The 17,057-nt window shown below is 42.2% G+C and overlaps 1 protein-coding gene across 7 annotated transcripts in view; it reads right to left on the bottom strand.

The window, feature by feature from the left end:
* Positions 1-13,564, bottom strand: part of tbl1xr1a (TBL1X/Y related 1a) — a 27,804-nt gene extending 14,240 nt beyond the window's left edge. For 2 of the 7 annotated variants that reach the window (XM_014216748.3, XM_014216741.3), the window contains exons 1-4: positions 13,469-13,562; positions 13,263-13,339; positions 7,520-7,564; positions 3,501-3,566 (exon numbers count right to left, since the gene is read on the bottom strand). The gene's annotated coding sequence lies outside the window, so the exon portion shown is untranslated. Of the gene's footprint in view, positions 1-3,500; positions 3,567-7,519; positions 7,565-13,262 lie in introns of all 7 variants that reach the window. The other 5 variants (XM_014216743.3, XM_014216745.3, XM_082956884.1 and 2 more) reach the window with 5 other exon arrangements.
* Positions 13,565-17,057: the final 3,493 nt, after the last annotated feature.

Below are 17,057 nucleotides of genomic sequence, written 5' to 3' on the forward strand. Positions count from 1 at the left end.
CCTCACTGAATGGCCAGCAAGTGGATTCTGGACCTGTATAGACTTATTAACAGACTGGTCAGCATGGTGCTGTATTTCCATTTTACAGCTCCCATCTCTCCAGCAGACTATTCTCCTGGATCAGTGGTCATGCCAACATTCATCAGGCTGCAGGTCATTCTGCATCTGATACTGCTGGACTCACCAGACAAAAAGTAGCTTGGTTTTCACAGAACGCAACCTCCAGAATTATGATCAAATAGCGATCCCCCATTTGGAACTTCTTAACAGCCAGATATGAATCCACATGTCGAACCAAACACGTCCTGTCAGCTGCCAGTCAACTAATCAAACTGAAACTAACCTTGAGGGCTAAGTTTAGGCATTCATTCCAAGTAGTTAAGGTAAAAAGAAAAGAAGACTAAATTAAAAAACGTGTGCCTTGCATTGGGATTGAACCCACAATGTTCGGAGCCGTAGCTCACGATTTAGGTCTTCCTCAACCCCATCCACAAAGCCCTAGCTCGTTGTGAGCCTACTAGGTGTTAACAGTCACTCACTCTGTCCCTAGTGGACGGCTAATTGCCATGTAAGTACATCGACTTGCCATCGCGTAACTTTGTGGTGAACGTGTGTAATCCACTGGAGTGCTGGCTCCTTTCACATTACAGTCTAATCAACTTCCCCACACTGACTCAATCCATACATTGAAATGCGAATGTGCACCTTTGGAATGATGAAGTACGGGCCTTAACATAGCCAACATGTGCACAATGCTGTTGGAATTGGAAGTTAATTGCATAGTGGCCTTGAAAAGGCCACATTGAGAGAAGTCAAAACAAAGTTCTTACATACTGTATTTTTAGCTGATGAAGACAAAAAGACCCCAAAAACGTAAGATTCTCAATGTAAAATGTTGCAAAGGACAAAAATGCAAATCACATTCATTTCAGTGTGCCATGCAAATGTTATTTTCATCTTATCACTAATCAGTTTCTTAGCACTCGGCAAAGATAAATGATTACAAATTTCCTGTTACATCAGGAAACAACGGTTATTATTATTATCCATACAAATTGTCACACGTGCGTAGCCTATTCTTCCTCATACATACATCCTTAGCCTACTCATCAACAACAGGATTCCCTTTGCATCCAATTTTAAAGTCAACAATTGGAGACCTTCAACAACACACTAAAAAGTATATGGACACCTGCTCATCTCATTCTAAAATTAAGGGCATCTATAATTTGCTGCTATAACAGCCTCAACTCTTCTGGGAAGGCTAGATCAAATCAAAGTTTATTTGTCACGTGCGCGGTGTAGACCTTACAGTGAAATGCTTACTTACATCCTCTAACCAATAGTGCAAAAAAGGTGTGAAAAATAGATGAGTAAAGAAATAAAACAACAGTAAAAAGACAGGCTATATACAGTAGCGAGGCTATAAACGTAGCAAGGCTATACACACACACCGGTTAGTCATGCTTATTGAGGTAGTATGTACATGTAGTTATGGTTAAAGAGACTATGCATATATGATGAACAGAGAGTAGCAGTAGGGTAAAAGAGGGGTTGGCGGATGGTGGGTGGCGGGACACAATGCAGATAGCCCGGTTAGCCAATGTGTGGGAGCACTGGTTGGTCGGCCCAATTGAGGTAGTATGTACATGAATGTATAGTTAAAGTGACTATGCATATATGATAAACCGAGAGTAGCAGCAGTGTAAAAAGAGGGGTGGGGGGCACAATGCAAATAGTCCGGGTAGCCATTAGATGACCTGTTCAGGAGTCTTATGGCTTGGGGGTAAAAACTGTTGAGAAGCCTTTTTGTCCTAGACTTGGCACTCCGGTACCGCTTGCCATGCGGTAGTAGAGAGAACAGTCTATGACTGGGGTGGCTGGGGTCTTTGACAATTTTTAGGGCCTTCCTCTGACACCGCCTGGTGTAGAGGTCCTGGATGGCAGGCAGCATAGCCCTAGTGATGTACTGGGCCGTATGCACTACCCTCTGTAGTGCCTTGCGGTCAGAGGCCGAGCAATTGCCGTACCAGGCAGTGATGCAACCAGTCAGGATGCTCTCGATGTTGCAGCTGTAGAACCTTTTGAGGATCTCAGGACCCATGCCAAATCTTTGTAGTTTCCTGAGGGGGAATAGGCTTTGTCGTGCCCTCTTCATGTCTGATGTTGGAACATTGCTGCAGGGACTTGCTTCCATTCAGCCACAAGAGTATTAGTGAGGTCGGGCAATGATGTTGGGCGACTAGGCCTGGCTCACAGTCGGCGTTCCAATTCATCCCAAAGGTGTTCGATGGGGTCAAGGTCAGGGTTCTGTGCAGGCCAGTCAAGTTCTTCCACACCGATCTCAACAAACCATTTCTGTATGGACCTCGCTTTGTGCACAAAGTTGGAAGCACAGAATCATCTAGAATGTCATTGTATGCTGTCGCGTTAAGATATCTCTTCACTGGAACTAAGGGGTCTAGCCCGAACCATGAAAAACAGCCCCAGACCATTATTCCTCCTCCACCAAACTTTACAGTTGGCACTATGCATTGGGGCTGGTAACGTGCTGACGTTCTTCTGCTGACGTTGCTTCCAGAGGCAGTTTGGAACTCGGTAGTGAGTGTTGCAGCAGAGGACAGGCGATTTCTACACGCTAAGCACTTCAGCACGTGGCGGTTCTGTTAGCTTGTGTAGCCTACCACTTCGCAGCTGAGCCGTTGTTGCTCCTAGACATTTCCACTTCACAATAACAGCACTTACAGTTGACCGGGGCAGCTCTAGCAGGGCAGAAATATGACGAACTGACTTGTTGGAAAGGTGGCATCCTATGACGGTGCCACGCTGAAATTCACTGATGTCTTCAGTGTGGGCCATTCTACTGCCAATGTTTGTCTATGGAGATTGCATGGCTGTGTGCTTGATTTTATACACCTGTCAGCAATGGGAGTGGCTGAAATAGCAGAATCCACTCATTTGAAGCGGTGTCCACATACTTAGTGTACTAGCATAAAAATCCCAATGTCAGGAGCACATTTATGATCCATTTAGTAAGAGACATCGCTCCCACATCAGCATACAAATCGCAAGTGTAGACCTGTGTTTTTTTATTCAATATTCTCCATTCAACGTTATCACGCTATTAAGCTGATCACAAGACAGTGTTCTGCAAAGGATCCCTGCCTCTTCAATGCATAGAGGTCTGAGGTATGAAACCTTGATCGTGCCTGAGTGAGGTATGCAAGAGTGACCTTACAACCCTCTCTCTCCATCCTGCCTACTATCCATTCATTACAGCGCTCATAGCCATAGCCCATAGAGCTTTTCCTTTCCCCAGTAACTAGGCTACACTACAATGACAATTGTCACATCTATGCTCACAGAGCTGAGGAACAAAGACAAAGCCATCCAATAAAAAGAGAAAATCCTACCCAGAAATTAAGGCTGATTACACAGCATTTAGCAAAAAAAGCAGACCAATAAACATTTTTATCTGAATCTTCCTACAGGCTACTTACCACAGTAGTAAGTCTGTTTTCACAACAAATATGTTTTGAAAGGGCACAGTCTACCAGTTTCACAACCTGCAAGACAAACAGAGGGTCAAAAATAAGCAATTGACAAACATACTGCAGCACTACAAAATGTCAAAGCCTCTTTTGTATGTTAAATAGTTATGAGATAATGTTGGATATCTAGGCTATTTGGGAACGGAAAACATGCTGCGTGGTCTGTCTGCCATACACTTGCCAAACTATCTTCAATATCTTTAGAGCAGGGTTCCCCAACTGGCAGAACTGATTTTATTTGGCCCCCCAAGTTCAGATTTTTATTTCTGGACATTAGACTAAAAACACCAGCAAATCTGCTCCAAGTCACTTTAATTTGGGAAATCTGTTCCAAAGTATTCCTATGCATAATAGAGATATACGCACTCAGTTGCCAGTGTATCAGGTACCACCTTGTTCACGAAAAATGGTTTGCTCCTACAGACAGTCACGTGGCCGTGGCTTGCTATATAAAAAGGCAGACAGGCATCCAGTTACTGTTCGATTGAACGTTAGAATGGGCAAAGCGAGTGACCTAAGTGACTGAGCGTGGTATGATCATCGGTGCTAGGCGTCGGTCACACCATTTCCAGTATCTTAGAAACAGCCAGCCTCCTGGGCTTTTCACGCACGACAGTGTCTAGGGTTTACAGAGAATAGTGAGACAAACAAAAAACATCCAGTCAGCGGCAGTCCTGTGGGCAAAAACAGCATGGTCGAAGGAGAATGGCAAGAATCATGCAAGCTAACAGGCAGGCCAAAAACAGTAAAATAATGGAGCCGTAAAACAGAGGTGTGCAGAACGGCATCTCGGAACGCACAACTCGTTGGTTGGGCTACTGCAGCAGACGACCACACCGGGTTTCACTCCCATCAGCTAACAACAAGAAGCGGCCCCTAATCCGACAAATCCCGGTTCATGTTGCGTCATGCTGATGGCAGAGTCAGGATTTGGCGTAAACAGCATGAGTCCATGGCCCATCCTGCCTGGTGTAATGGTATGGGGAATGTTTTCCTGGCACACGTTTGATCAATTGTAATCAATGGACCTATGTTTGAACACCACACCTTGTAGAATCCATGCCCCAAAGAACTCAGGCTGTTCTGGAGGAAAGGGGGGGGTCCAACCAGGTATAAGATGGGTGTACCTAATAAACTGGCCTCTGAGTGTGTAATCACATACAAATATAAGCAAGGTTTGAAATGATTATGTTTCAGTCAAGTGTATCTGTTTGGCCTTCTTGCAGTCAAATTCACGGTCCACAAATTATTTGTAATTATGTTCCGGCCCGCTGACCATCCGCTCAAGAAAAAAATTGGCTGAATCTAGTTGATGACCCCTGCTTTAGAGTATATTTAGGCCTGTTAAGCCCAGGCAGATCACTCAAAAGTGACTTTGAAATTGGACGTCAGGAAATGCATTTAAAACAGGCCACCAGGGGCAACAGTGAGCGCTATTACCATCAAGTAATCCCATGACTCTGGATCAGAAGTTTCGATCCCAGCGGTGGACACTAGTTTTTTTGTTTTAACCCCATCCCAAACCTTATCCCTTACCTTAACAATTCGGAATGGGTGCCTAAAGCTAATATCCAAAACCTTAACTTTCCGAATTTGACATTTGGAGCAACTTCGAAATTTGACTTTGGAGAAGCGTGGATAAAAGTCTAACTCTGCAGTGAGACTGTGAGAGCTTGTTGGTTTAGCCAGCAGCATGCTTGATGCATTCATTCAAGGCACAATTTTGGTTACTTACAATGTCAACAGAACATTTGTATTTATTGGAAAGGAGCATCAAGCTCATTACCGTGCACTTCCACCACCCTGTAAAATTCATCATAACTTTATCCGTAGCATAATAAACTGCATGCTTTCCCGAGTCGTAGTGGGAGCACCATACAACATATCACGTGACTCCAAGTTTACTTTGATATGATGGTGATTATATCAATATTTGCGCATAAAAGCGTTTCCACTCGGATAATACATTTTACAGAAACAAAAAGATCCCACCTTGTCTAACGTATTTTGTTTTGTCGACATATGGAAAGTTTACAGACAAATTTGCTGTTTCCATCAGGCCTGTCGTGACATTTTTTATCCAACGTACTTTACTCGCATAAAAAGGTTGGCTGGAAACCTGGTTACACTTGGCAATGTTTTTAATCAAAACTTTATGAAGAGCATCCCAAAAACATTTTAGGGTCCCACGGTAAAAAGCTAACGCTTCCTAATTTAGCTCAGATTAAATCCACCGCTCACCGAGTGAACTCAAAAAATACATATCGCTGTCTTGCATAAGAGACAATAGCAGCAGGAACAAGGCCTAAAATTATGGCGCGTAAGTATTTCACCAACCACGTTGGCAGATGGTCAGGGCTCCACATTGCATGCATTTCACAACATTCAAGTAAAAAAAAAAAAAAAGGCTACTTATATCAAAGTACATCTGACTTCAGGCCGACATGTAAAATGCACGTTATTCAATCATTGCACCCACACTGCATAGCCAGGCGCTAAAATAGAACTTGGTTATATTTGTGACGCTTGATGCGCTGCAAGTCCCGCCTCACCCATCTCCTCATTGGTTTTAGGAGCATATACACACGTGGGTGATTGAAAGATGAACTGAGGTCCACAATTCAGTCGGCGGTGATAATGCACCTAAAGTTGGTTGCCAACCTCCACATAAAGTCCAAAGAAGAAAAAGAAGCCTGAAGGAGGAGAGATTTCGTTTCTAGTACTCGGTTTACCCTTTTATCTGTGGATTAATTGTCGGAGTAGAAGACCTTGTGCATTTCAGGTAAAATAACAACCCAATGTTTATATCCCAGGACAAATTAGCTAGCAACAACAAGCTAGCTAGCTAAATTGCCATAAATGTTTAATGATTTTCAAACTGTCCCCAAATTAATATCGTTGGTTCAGAGTTTGTTTTTATATTTCAACCTGCGCGTCCTGATCGCGTCTGGGGTCAGCATGTAAAGCTTTTTGTTGACTGCTACATAAAGCCTTCTGCCGTTCAAAGGCAATGTTAAAGAAAGCACTTCAACCACTGCACCAGACTGATATTGGACATTTGCAAAAATGTCAAAAAAACTGTTTTGCTTTGTCATTATAGGGTATTGTGTGTAGATTGATGAGGGGGGAAAATGTAATCCATTTTAGAGTAAGGCTGTAAAGTAAATGTTTTTTGCAAAAAGTCAATTCACATGAGTGGCGCAGCGGTCTAAGGCGCTGCATCTCAGACCCTGGTTTGATCCTGGGCTGTGTCACAATACTTCCTGAATGCACTGTAAGAAGCTTCAGTAATTAGCTCAAATTGTTTGTCGTTTTGGAACTAAATTATTCATTAAATAGATTCAATTATTTACCTGTAAGGAATGTCATTTCACCCAATTTTATGGCCATAGATTAAATTAACCCTGATATGTATCAAATTACATTCTAAAACAGTTTAGATGTAATTAGTCAAATTATTTAGTATGCTTTGAGTCTCAGTTCTTCTGTTATTTAATATGGTGTTATTTTTTTATGAAATTGCATATATAATAGAAGATATTCAAGTTGTTATTTTAGTTCTATCAATTATCAACATATCGTTCAATGTTTAAAAAATAAAGCTCAGTGGTTATTCTGTGACTTGAGCTAATACGTTTTCTTTTTTTGCCCTGGTATCGTTTCGGTTTAGTGTATCGTCTTGGTATCGAGTATCTTTGCGGTATCAAGTATTGTGATACTAAACCTGGTATTGAAGTCCAAATTCTGATATCGTGACAACACTAGATCATTGTGTGGGTGCAACAAGTCTACCTTTTGCTTGTAACCACGCAAGGTAAGGATAGTTTGTCACCAATAGTCTATAGCCTCCTTAATTCCTTACTCACAATACAACAGCTTTGATAGTACAAGCAGGCATTTATGAAAATCAACCTTAAAGATTTAGCTCAGATATCAGCTTGGTTATAGAGGGAGGTTAATGTGCTTACCATGTGCCCGAACGTCATTCAGATATGACAGTATCCCTCTTTAGTCTGAGGACAGAAGAAAAAGAGATTCTGATTCAAATAAATTAATAAGCGTTAAACTAAATTGCCATCTCACTCAACCTTTAGTGTAAGGCTAACCCACAAACAGAAGTCAACCAATTATAATCTTCAAGTGTGCTTCTCCATACTACTTCAGCAAGCAACAGTATACGTTTCACTAAATTAGAGCCTTTAGATTTGTCTAACTAATAAGCTGAAGCAGGATGGTCCTTGATGCCAAAAAGCAGTAAATAGCCTAGCCTAAGTAACACAGTTTTCAGATGGAAAGGTGCTAAGAGAGGGAATCCTCTTGCTATTTGATGAGAGTCAATACAGTATACCCCAGGGATTAGTATTTAATTAAAGCTTTAAGAGCTGTTGTAAGCGATGGCCTACATGACCTATGAGTAAGGGAACTCCTCCTCTCCCTTTCCTTCCCCCACTGTTATCGCAGCACAGATCACATTCCATAGCAGAGTTTCTCAGATGGGCAAAGGTAGGCTAGCATTTCACTGGACGTATACAGATCCTGGAAATGTTTAGCAAGCTAGTCAGACTACTTGGCTCAGCACAGGAAGAGCGAGATCCTACAGACCCAGCATGTCATTAAATAGCAGTTTAACGTGTTTGGTAGCTTGCTATATTTTCATTGCAGCATACATTCTGCTGTGTTTGTTTAGTTATTGTGTTTGACTTATAGCCTACTTCCCTGATTCTGGAATCTAGACTTTGGCTCATCATTCACACGGTTTGTAGTTCATTGTACACTATACAACCACCAGGCTATTTCATGCGAGTCAGAAATTTAAATTAGATAATCCTAATAATGGACATGAAGGTTTCACTGTTTAACTTGTGCAACACATTTTTTGATACCCATGGGAAGACAATCTAAAGTCACCTTCAATGGTCAATTACCACCCTCTACTTCACTTCCAAGTCCCTACTCCTTTTCAGTCTTCCTCGTGACCAAGGGTGAGACAGATCTGTTACCACAGACCCAGCCCCATTGAAAGCTGCAGTGAACAGTTTAATTAGGCCATCTCTGACCCGTAAAATGGTCTATGCTAAATCATTGATAACTTCAGTTCAATTTAATAGATAGCATAGCACAGAATAGAGTCATTGTGCTCACGTTTAGGCCTAAATAGAACACCTCTCCTCTTGGTTGAAAATAAAGGATATGAGGATCATAGCCAATCAACTTTTTGATTTTTTAAAAACGTATTTAACTAGGCAAGTCAGTTAAGAACAAATTCTTATTTACAATGACATACCCTGGCCAAACCCTAACCCAGACGACATTGGGCCAATTGTGCGCCGGCCTATGGGACTCCCAATCACGGCCGGTTGTGACACAGCCCAGGATCGAACCAGGCTCGAGATGCAGCGCCTTAGACCGCTGCGCCACTCATGTGAATATACTGTAGGTCTACTCCTTATTTATTAGTCCTAAACTCAGTCAGTGAAATAAGAGACTACCATTTGATTGGTATGGCATACAGTCCTTGACTGGTTCATATACTGTATTTATTTATCTTGCTCCTTTGCACCCCAGTATCTCTACTTGCACATTCATCTTCTGCACATCTACCATTCCAGTGTTTAATTGCTATATTGTAATTACTTTGCCTTATCTTACCTCATTTGCACTCACTGTATATAGACTTTTTGTTTTCTTTTGTTCTACTGTATTATTGACTGTATGTTTTGTTTATTCCATGTGTAACTCTGTGTTGTTGTATGTGTCGAATTGCTATGCTTTATCTTGACCAGGTCGCAGTTGCAAATGAGAACTTGTTCTCAACTAGCCTACCTGGTTAAATTAAGGTGAAATAAAAAATAAAAATGATTCACGTGATGTCTAATATTAGGTCAGACTTCTCAGGAAGTTGTGCACACCATCTAAAAGACCAGCCCATGTAAACACAGCCTTTGTCACCAAGCAGGTCATTCTTAGCTTACTGCTACTAGCAAAGAGTAAGGGATCTATTCAATCTGTATCGCTGAAGCGTTACAAATTGGGCGATAGAAATGTTAAAGTAATTTCCAGTTGAGCCGGCATCTGCAGCGTTTACCATGAATGCCGTCTCCGCTAATGCAGGAACATTGCCTTTAAATTTAAATCACGCTGTAACGCTGAATTTCTGTGATGCATATTGATTAGAGCCCTAAACCTGCCTTTATCCTAATTCACTGCAAAAAAACCTGTTTTGCACATTGGCCTACATTTAATGTGCTCCAAAGAAAAGCTGCCTCCTCCATTGATCGCTCTGCTTGACCAATACAATCATTCTTCCCAGCGTGTTTCACTATTAGGTCTGCATGATTAATCAAATTCTGATCGAAATTGTGATATTGACATGTGCAATATCTATATTGCAAGAGGCTGCGATTTTCCCCTTTCTTAGAAACTGCGTTAATACGACAATAACTACTACGGTACCTCTTACAATGAGATGCGCTAGACTCCCCGTTCATTCACTCTTTACATGCACAGAGGATGCTAACCAATCATAAGTGGGTTCTCACTCTGCATGGCCCACACATGCTGGCCAATCACAAGCATCCCCGCTTGGAGTGTACAGTTAGATACTGGTGAGGAGAGAAAGGGCTTTACCAAATACAGTACAGTATGAGGTTTAGAAACAATGTGGCTTTACCTCTGTGTGTGTCAGCAACATGAGTCCTGCTAGTGCTAACGAGAACGTCGATTTGGTGGTATGGCAGTATTTCAGCTACAGGCAAACCAATGTCAACCAAATGCAACTGTTGTTACAAAGTGCTTCAGCATTGTGGCGACAACAAGAGGAAACACGACAAATATATTCAATAATTTGAAGAAGAACCATCCTCTAATTTATGACGATAGGATGGTAAAAATAAAGCGACCGACAGCAGCAAAGCCCCTCAGCCACAACCACCCACCTACGTTAAACAGGAAATGATTGCCGGTGTTCACGTGTCACGACCTACTAAAAACATCCCATGGACACAGAAATCACAGAGGCCATCGCCTATCACACAGTCAGCAAAGATCGCTTCAAGCACAGGGAAGGTACGCCTTGGGACTTAGAGGCACTACTCTAAAGTGGGAGGGTGCGCTGGGTTCAGGGGCATTCAGCATGTTAAACTTGACCTCTGGGGTCACAACACACACCATGTGATAAGTGTCAACAGGGAGAGAAGAGGAGAGGGGCTGCTGCTGCTGTTCGTCTCCCTGGGCTTCCCCAGAGGAAAAACAAATTACAGAGCAACGGAAAGGTCCAACACACAGCCTGGCACTGATTTGTATTAGCTTATGAAGAAGAGTTAACTTCACATCTCTCTAGCTATGCATTATACCTTTTTTATTTATCCTAACCCTCAACAGACCTTCATCATTCCTTCCAAGCTGAACCCCCTTCAGATTAGTGTAGAGGTCAGCATTATTACTATTGGGCCTAGGCTAAGTCTTGCTCCGTCAGTCATGTCACTTGATTTCCCTTTAGCTCAATACATTATTTAGGCTAAATAAGGCTCATTGTGAAGGTTTTAAACAAAGGTTGCGTTCACATGCTCCTTGCAAGAAGAAAATTCCCTAACTGGGAAACGTGGGGTACAACGATGCTATCCAGGTTTCCCACTAGTATTCCCAAATTGGAAGCGCACATGGAGTTTGGCTTATCTGGGAGTTTCATCAGTAGTCCAAAGTTTCCAATTATAAAGCATGTGAACACGCAATAAGAACTAGCCTGAACTAAGATCATATTTCTGACTATTTCTGATTGTAAAATTCTCTGGCTATGTGTGCCATTTAAATTAAATATGGGTTGGTATGAGAACTATTGATAGATGATTTTGTATTTATGTCTTGTTCTGTCATGGTCCTGGCAATCTATGAAACAAAGAACTGCTGCTGAAGAACTGAAATCCACTCATCCCACATGTTCCTTCCGTCTACTGTCAAGCACCTGTTACATAACTGAGCTAGTCCACCACTAGCTACATAAGAGGGTGAGACTTTAAGCTATGTAAATATGATCAACTTAATGTCTATATGAAATGTGAATATAGGCATCTTGTGTGTAAAGCAGATCATTAACTAGGCTAGTGTTGTGTTAGGCCTTTGTTCTATTGTTCTAATAGATCATTTCACTGATTGAATATCCCCATAATATAATAAAGCATAGTGGTCAGACAATACTGGGTCAATACCATCTTAAAACAGGAGCTAAGTTTACCTGCTACATTTCAATTCAATATAAATTCTTAGGTCAAGCAATACAACTGGAATATACACTGAGTTAACAAAATATTAGGAACATCTGCTCTTTCCATGACAGACTGACCAGGTGTATCTTGGTTAAAGCTATGATCTCTTTTTGATGTCACTTATTTAAATCCACTTCTGTCAGTGTAGATGAAGGGGAGGAGTCAGGTTAATGATGGATTTTTAAGCCTTGAGACAGACGGACTGTGTATGAGGGTGAATGGGCAAGACAGCATATTTAAGAGCCTTTCAACAGGGTATGGTAGTGTGTGACAGGCGGACCGGTTTGTGTCAAGAATGGCAATGCTGCTGGGTTTTTCACGCGCAACAGTTTCCACAGGTACGCTGGCCCATGTCGACTCCAATGCTTCCCACAGTTGTGTCAAGTTGGCTGGATGTCCTTTGGGTGGTGGACCATTCTTGATACAACTGTGGGAAGCAGTGGAGTCAACTAGTGCCAGCATCCCTGGACATCAACTAGGCTACTGCTGTGTCATTAAGTTGAGCTATGGTGCTTTTCGACTATAACACCATTTACACTAGTAGTGTATACACCCTTATGTTATACTAGTGCAATTGTGTTGCCATAGCTAGGGCTGACACTGAGGACTTCTAAAAAGCAGGCTCTACAGCCTCTGCATAATCAAAACATTTGCTTTGTGAAAAGGTGTTCAAGTTCAGTGAGCCATTGTTATGTAAATGCCAGCTGAAAAGTACCAGTGGTCTGGCTTTGGCCCCAAGTGAGGGCAGGTCCGCCAGAGCCATGGCCTAGTGCGACAAGGTGCAGATGGAAACAGAAAAGTCTGAGCCTTTTGGGTAACACACGGGGTAAATGCGCCACTAGAGTAGCACTCTCTGACTCGGAGTTCCCTTCCCCCACACTCATGTGTTACATTGCTGAATTGTCAATAAGCTCTGATTTTGTTTCTTTATTATATATAAGTTAACATATGGCTACATAAATGTTTCCACATATCCAAATCCATTTTGTATAGCTAGCCCCAGTTAATGCTGTAACATGCTTATGTGTCCATGAGTCACAATAAAGCTTACATTACAGCTAGATTTGTGGCTACAAATCTGTTTTCAACCCCTCAGATAAAACTTTTCTAATGGTTTAGCTAAAATGCTTGGCGGTGATGATAATCATCATACATTTAAAGTGGCTAACAAACAACCTTACACCCCCTGTGAAGTTGTAGACAGGCGTAGGAAGCAAGCTTCTAGTCACCACACGCGCACATATTTACATACACACACATTCAGACACATGCGCGCGCGGACACACGCTGACGCTGCCCATCCCCCACCTTTGTGAAATCACCAAAATAAATGTCCGTGACACTGAAACAATTGATCATAACCACCTACAAACAATAGTGTAGAATGAATGCGTCTCGTAGTATATTGTATATGACCTACAATCACGAGAAAAGCCAAGAAAACACTTACTTAAATGCCCAGATTACACAAGGGGTGCCTTCTCTGCTGTGCTCCTTATATGGAATCTCCTCCTCCACCGCTATTTTCTAAAATATAGTCACAATAAAGCGTTATAAGTCTACTCCGAGATGGCAGCTTGGTAGTTAAAATCCCAAATGAGCCATGTGTTTTGATTACATAAGTGTAGCATTTGATAAATCCTTTAAAAAAATTACATTGAAGAGCAATTGGGGTACATTGTAAGGTTGCTTGCTAGTGGAGAAAGAGCCAAACGGTTCACAACCAGCCAACGGCTTCAGACACTGAAACACTGAGGAGGTGACTCTCCAGGCAAAAATGAGGCAGCCAATTCTCTGCAGTTAGGTAGAAACTGGAGGACACAAAAACATTAAAATAAGTGTCGCAGTATAAAGCAGTGTTTTATGTACCTATATACCTAATGTTGTTGGAATAGTCTTTATAGAAAATACACATTAGAGCACTAAACACATTTTTGTCACAGATGCAGAACTCTCTATAAAAGAATGCTAATATCTACAACATAATTCCCACCAATATGAATGTGTCAAAAGTCATGTCCTTAAAGGTCAATTAGGTCCATAGAGTGGCTAGTAATAGGGATTGGTATTGACTTGACAAGTTTCGTGATGTAATCTGACATATCTCATGATCGTCCATCTCTAGACATGATGATCGTTTCCATGTCTTTTCAAATCAAATGTTATTTGTTACATGCTCCGAATACAACAGGTGCAGGTAGACCTTACAGTGAAATGCTTACTTACAAGCCCTTAACCAACAATGCAGTTTAAAGAAAATACCTAAAAAAAGTAAGAGAGAAGAATAACAAATAATTAAAGAGCACCAGTAAATAACAATAGTGGGGCTACATACAGGGGGTACCGGTACAGAGTCAATGTGCGGGGGCACTGGTGTCGAGGTAATTCACGTCACCCCGCTCCTCCGCTCTCTCCACTGGCTTCCAGTTGAAGCTCGCATCCGCTACAAGACCATGGTGATTGCCTACGGAGCTGTGAAGGGAACGGCACCTCCATACCTTCAGGCTCTGATCAGGCCCTACACCCAAACAAGAGCACTGCGTTCATCCACCTCTGGCCTGCTGGCCCCCCTACCTCTGAGGAAGCACAGTTCCCGCTCAGCCCAGTCAAAACTGTTCGCTGCTCTGGCACCCCAATGGTGGAACAAGCTCCCTCACGACGCCAGGACAGCGGAGTCAATCACCACCTTCCAGAGACACCTGAAACCCCACCTCTTTAAGGAATACCTAGGATAGGATAAAGTAATCCTTCTAACCCCCCCCCCTTAAAAAATGTAGATGCACTATTGTAAAGTGGTTGTTCCACTGGATATCATAAGGTGAATGCACCAATTTGTAAGTCGCTCTGGATAAGAGCGTCTGCTAAATGACTTAAATGTAAATGTAAATAATTTATCACACACTGGCCTGAAATAGGTGAATTATGTAAAAACATAACAAAAAAACATCTGGTGTGTTTGTAAATAACAGCTGTTGTGTCTTGGCTAAACAGCTAGCTACTAAATCTACTAAAAAAAAACTATTTTTCGGAAATTAAAGTTGAGCGACTTCCCAAAGAAGGGTCTAAACTGCAGTAAAACGGGGTGGCAGTGCCAGGATGATGAAGCACAATACTAAATTGTTAAGTTAGCTTGCTAGCGAGCTATCAAGTTATCCATCTATTCTTGGAAGCTAAATAGATGTGAATATGGTAGATGTAAAAATTGGTTTGACCTGTTACAGGCCCAGTGCAGTCAAAAAAGATGATTCTCCTATGTTTTATGAGTTTATATATAAACTCAGCAAAAAAAGAAACGTCCTCTCACTGACAACTGCGTTTATTTTCAGCAAACTTAACATGTGTAAATATTTGTAGATTATTAAGATTAAGATTCAACAACTGAGACATAAACTGAACAAGTTCCACAGACATGTGACTAACAGAAATTGAATAATGTGTCCCTGAACAAAGGGGGGTCAAAATCAAAAGTAACAGTCTATATTTGGTGTGGCCACCAGCTGCATTAAGTACTGCAGTGCATCTCTTCCTCATGGACTGCTCCAGATTTGCCAGCTCTTGCTGTGAGATGTTACCCCACTCTTCCACCAAGGCACCTGCAAGTTCCCGGACATTTCTGGGGGGAATGGCCCTAGCCCTCACCCGCCGATCCAACAGGTACCAGACGTGCTCAATGGGATTGAGATCCGGGCTCTCACTGGCCATGGCAGAACACTGATATCCCAGTCTTGCAGGAAATCACACACAGAATGAGCAGTATGGCTGGTGGCATTGTCATGCTGGAGGGTCATGTTAGGATGAGCCTGCAGGAAGGGAACCACATGAGGGAGGAGGATGTCTTCCCTGTAACACACAGCGTTGAAATTGCCTGCAATGACAACAAGCTCAGTCCGATGATGCTGTGACACACCGCCCAAGACCATGACGGACCCTCCACCTTCAAATCGATCCCGCTCCAGAGTACAGGCCTCCGTGTAACGCTCATTCCTTCGACTATAAACGAGAATCCGACCATCACCCCTGGTGAGACAAAACCGCGACTCGTCAGTGAAGAACACTTTTTGCCAGTCCTGTCTGGTCCAGCGACGGTGGGTTTGTGCCCATAGGTGACGTTGCTGCCGGTGATGTCTGGTGAGGACCTGCCTTTCAACAGGCCTACAAGCCCTCAGTTCAGCCTCTCTCAGCCTATTGCAGACAGTCTGAGCACTGATGGAGGGATTGTGTGTTCCTGGTGTAACTTGGGCAGTTGTTGTTGCCATCCTGTACCTGTCCCGCAGGTGTCCTGTTCAGATGTACCGATCCTGTGCAGGTGTTGTTACACGTGGTCTGCCACTGCGAGGACGATCAGCTGTCCGTCCTGTCTCCCTGTAGCGCTGTCTTAGGCGTCTCACAGTACGGACATTGCAATTTATTGCCCTGGCCACATCTGCAGTCCTCATGCCTCCTTGCAGCATGCCTAAGGCACATTCATGCAGATGAGCAGGGACCATGGACATCTTTCTTTTGGTGTTTTTCAGTCAGTAGAAAGGCCTCTTTAGTGTCCTAAGTTTTCATAACAGTGACCTTAACTGCCTACCATCTGTAAGCTGTTAGTGTCTTAACGACCGTTCCACAGGTGCATGTTCATTAATTATTTATGGTTCATTTAACAAGCATGGGAAAAAGTGTTAAAACCCTTTACAATGAAGATCTGTGAAGTTATTTGGATTTTTATGAATTGTCTTTGAAAGACAGGGTCCTGAAAAAGGGTTGTTTCTTTTTTTGCTGAGTTTATATATTTCCACACTGAGGTTGGAATAATACTGTGAAATTGTGAAAAGTTTGATAACACCCTTTTAGAATAAGAGCTGTTTGAAAAGACCGCCTGAAATTTCAGCCTGTTTTGGTGGGATAGGTTTGGCCTGCCTCACAAGGCGGTAAATTAGTTAATACACCAATAAGAAAGAGAGTTCCTAACCTATCTGCCAATAACAGCAAATTTGCAGTTTTCCCATCCCCACTCAGAACACTCCCAGACAGTCTTTGCTACATTTTTGCTTGAGAAATGGCTAAGAAGTTATTTTTGTTTGTTTTTTATCATTTTAGTTTTTGATCATTTTAATTGAAAACAAATCACACTAAGGTACTTCATTGTTACCCAGAAATGATTTGATATTGAGATAAAAACAGCTGCATTGGACCTTTAAAGCAAGATGGTGCTAATGAACAGATGTTCCAGTCCCAGTTCCACAGAGAAAAACTAGTTATG

The sequence above is a fragment of the Salmo salar genome, chromosome 10, assembly GCF_965601325.2.
Source record: "Salmo salar chromosome 10, fSalSal1, whole genome shotgun sequence".
NCBI lineage: Eukaryota > Metazoa > Chordata > Actinopteri > Salmoniformes > Salmonidae > Salmo > Salmo salar.